We start from the raw sequence: 4,536 nt of genomic DNA on the forward strand, positions 1-4,536 counted from the left end.
TTCAAATGTCGTGCGATTTTTGGAGTTTTTAAGAAAATTGTTTGTATCGTTTTTCTAATACATTTTACTGAGGTCCTCCCATCATTATGGCATTTTTTTAGGAAAATTGTTTTTGGATTGGAAATCTTTTTTTTTTTCTTTTTTTAAAAAGATTTCTTTTTGGGAACTTCCTGATTGGAAGTACATCTGTTAGAAGTCATATGTTTTTAGGAAAAGTTTTTCACGGATGCTTTTTTTTATCAAAAATAATGGATTCTTTAATTTTTATGGATTTGTATTTATAAATCTTCAGAGCAGAAATAAAAGATTTTTCTGAGCAAATATACTGAAACTAGTTTGCATGAACTGCTTATATAATCTGAAAGCCAAATTTGACCTTATTCGGTCAGTAAATGACCTTTAAATCAGGGCTGCGGATTCGAGTCATTCAGACTTCGAACTCAACGTTTGACACTAAATTTCATTTATTGAATTAAAAAATCTTGGCTTTATATTTTTCAGCTCTGGATTTTACAATTTCTTTAAGTTAATACAGAGATTTTTAAGCTGAATGGGGTTACCTTAGTTTCTAATAGATCTGGCTAGAGTTATTTTTAACCCTATTTTCAGCGATTTAGAAGCCAACAGTTTTATATATTTGGTATTTGAAGCTCGTAATGGATACTACAGTCTAAGACAGAAAATTGTCTTTGCAGATCCACGTCTTCGTAGAGTCCCCATATAACGGTACCTCCCGATATTCGGTATTTTAATGATTTTAGGGACATTTTTCACCAGAATTGTTTCAAATTTGATATTTGAAGTTCGTAATGGATACTATAGCCTAAGACAGAAAAATTTTTGTGCAGGTCCACGTCTACGTATAACCCCCATATAACTGTACCTCCCGATTTTCGGTATTTTGATGATTTTAACGAATTTCTTCAACGGAATTGTTTCAAATTTGGTATTTGAAGTTCATAATGGATACTACAGCCTAAGGCAGAATATTGTCTGTGCAGGTCCACGTCTTCGTATTGCCCCCATATAACGGTACCTTCCGATATTCGGTATTTTAATGATTTTAGCGTCATTATTCACCATAGTAGTTTCAAATTACGTATTTAGGGTTAGTAATGGGAACTACAGTCTGTGACAGAAAATTGCCGGTCCAGGTTTTCGTATAGGCCCCATATATCAGCACCTCCTTATATTCGGTATTTTGACGATTTTTGGTACAATACTCACCGAAATTGTTTGAGATGTCGTATTTGAAGTTCGTAATGGAAGAAAATTGTCTATACAGGTCTTCGTATATTTTGATGATTTTGGCTACTTTATTTACCGTTTATTTCAAGTTTCGAATTTGAATATGGTAATGGCTTGCGAATATGGTAGGTGCTTGTCGTACAGGCCCTAATATAACGGCTATATTCGGTATTTTAAAAATGTTAACAGAATTTTTGGCGTATGTTACCTTTTTCGAAAATTTTCAAATGCGCTCTGAAAGGTGGAGGGTATTCAAAGTTCGGCCCGGCCGAACTTACCGCTTTTTTACTTGTTTAAATTCATTTCTTCAAAGATTTTTGGACATAATTTCAAGGTATTTTTAAGGACATTTTAAATAAAATCCACATTTGTTAGGAAGTGAGACATCTTGGTTATTTAAAAAATATTTTCTTAGAAATTTTTTTCGACATCCTCCTGACCAATATTCTCGGATTTTTTTTTAAGTTTATTTATAGGCTTTTGAATGGAAATTATATTCACTGAAAGCCCGATTCGTCAAATTCTATCTTATTTGGCTTTGGAAACTTGGGCAGTGGATTCGAGACATTCCAACTTCGGATATTTGCAATTGTATTTTTGATGTCATTGTGAGATTTTTAAGCTGAATGTAGGGCTACCTCAGTTTTTAATCAATCTGGCATAGGGCTCGAGTATCTTTAAACCATATTTTTAAACCCAACAGATTTGTATACAATTTAGGTTCTCTAAATTGTGGAACCGTTTGACACTGGTAAATTTAACTTCTTTTTTAAATATTATTGGTATGTTTATACCCTCGACCTTGGAAAGGAGGGTACATTAACTTTGTCATTCCGATTGTAACATCCTTAAATATTCGTCGTAGACCCCTTAAAGTATATATATTCATAATCAGCATAAAATTTCAAGTCGATCAAGTCCGTCTGTCTATCTGTTCGTCTGTCTTTCTGTTGAAATCACGATACAGCCCACATCATTTGCTGTAGAGCTCCAAAATTTAGCAGACCTATTTGCATTGTGTCTAGGATGGTTGGTATTGAAAATGAGATATATCGGTCCACGTTCTGGTATAGTCCCCATATAACGGTACCTCTCGATATTCGGTATTTTGATGATTTATGCCACATTTTTTCACGGATTTGTCTGGAAATTGGTATTTGTAGATCATAACGGGTCCCTGGGCGTGTGGCAAAACATTGCATGTATAGGTCCACGTTGTGGTATAGCCCCCATATAAAGGTACCTCCCGATATTCGGTATTTTAGTTTTTTTGCCACATGTTTTCACGGATTTGTCTGAAAATTGGTATTTTTAGGTCATAATGGGTTCTAGCTTCTTTGGCGAAACATTGCATGTGTAGGTCCACGATTTGGTATAGCCCCCATATAACGGTACCTCCCGATATTCGGCATTTTAACGGTTTTTGTCACATTTTTTCTAATGTTTCCTTTACTCTAATGTGTAGGGTATTAAAAGTTTGGCCCGGCCGAACTTAATGTTTTTTTACTTGTTTATTTTTCATTTTATTTGTTTTTATTCAAGAATAATATTTTATTTCGTCTTTTAAATAAATATATATATTTTTTTCTTCGTTCGGTGTAAAACCATTTTTTATCGCTCTTTGTTCTTCAAATAATTACAATAATTATAGCATTTTTAATGAATCGTGTTTGCAATTGGTATTTATTTCAAAACTAGTTTGAAAGATGATAGGTAAGGTAATTGATTTCAATGGTCTTGTCGTTTCAAATAAAAAAAAAACACCCTTGGCCTTAAGCTAGCACCTGCTGCTGTAGATGATGGTGATGCTGGTGACGACGATGAAATCATCATCATCATCATCGACAATATCCCCACCTTAAGTCACCATCACATCTCTGACGGCTGGAGAGTCACCACATACCAATGTTAGACAAAGAAGGTCCGATTTGTCAAGAAATTCCTCAATAATCGATTCAAATCATGTCGTCGTTGTTGTTGTTGTTTCTTTGGTCTGAAACAACAACCTGGGCAAGTGTTAACCTTGACTTATAAAACAATTTCTGTGAGTTTATCTCTTTTCATTTTTGCGACGAAATTATTTATCAACAACAACAAAGCTGCAAAACAAAATGTGAATTGTTGCAATTGAACGAGATTTTTAGTATGACAACAACAACAACAAAATTAATTTGAAATGCAAATTTTCTCAAAAGCCTGACACAGCGAAGCAAAGAAGAAGAAAAAAAAAAACAAACATTTGCAAATTGTAAATTTTTATCTAACAACTCTATTCATTCATCCGAAAGAATGAATGGCTCGTTGTCGTTTAGTCTGACTGTCATTTGTACGTTTTCCAATATTCATTCAATTATTTAGTTGGCCGCTGTTGTTGTTGTTGCTGTTTTCCTGATGTTGTTTTTTTTTCTCTATGGTTACCATCATACATTTCACTTGAGTGGTTGGCTGGTTGGTTGGTTGGGTGTTGGGTGTTGGGTGCAGCCGATGTGGGTTGTTTGGTGACAAAGTGTTAAACCAGCCCCCCAGCAACAGCTGGAGTCACCCATTTGAATGGCAAGTGCATTCAATGGCAACTGCATGGACCATCATATGTTGGCAACAAATGACATTGAATGGCTGGCTAGGCAACAGCAGTTTGCCCAGCCGGCGAGGTTGCAACATTCTGATGAGGTTGGTTATGATAGTATTGGCTGTATGGCTGCAGCATTTGCTGTCGTTGCTGTTGCTGTTATTGTAATAAATGCAATCAACCGCAAAAGCAACATTTCATAATTATTGCGGCAAATAATCAACATTTTCCTTTTTTCTTGCAAAGACAACAAAAAAAAATGTCTTTAGAAAAACTCAAAACCATCGGATCTACACAAGGCAACAATTATAGTTTGTGGTCAGAATTTTTTTCGGGGGTAAAAATCAATTGTAACCATGACTTTTTCATTGCAACTACAAGTATTATATTACCATTTGACCACAAAACATGTTCGAAAAAATGGGCCAACGTTTTTTTTCGGAAAAATTAACTTTTTCTCCCTCGCACCCAATTTCCTTGCTTAAAAAAAATCTAATCACAAACCACCCATCATTGCCATCATCATCGGACAATAAAACTGTCATAAATATCTATGAAAATTCAAATGGCAATAAGGCAATCCATTTATCTCCCATAAAATCCATCTGTGCTGATCATCGATTATTTTCTGTTTTGTTACCCAGTGTTAGGATGACTGTTGAGGACAGACGTTTGAAAATTTTGCACACAAAATATCGCAATCGAGGAGGATTTATTGA

This window comes from Musca domestica, unplaced genomic scaffold, assembly GCF_030504385.1.
Source record: "Musca domestica strain aabys unplaced genomic scaffold, Musca_domestica.polishedcontigs.V.1.1 6, whole genome shotgun sequence".
In the NCBI taxonomy this organism is placed as follows: domain Eukaryota; kingdom Metazoa; phylum Arthropoda; class Insecta; order Diptera; family Muscidae; genus Musca; species Musca domestica.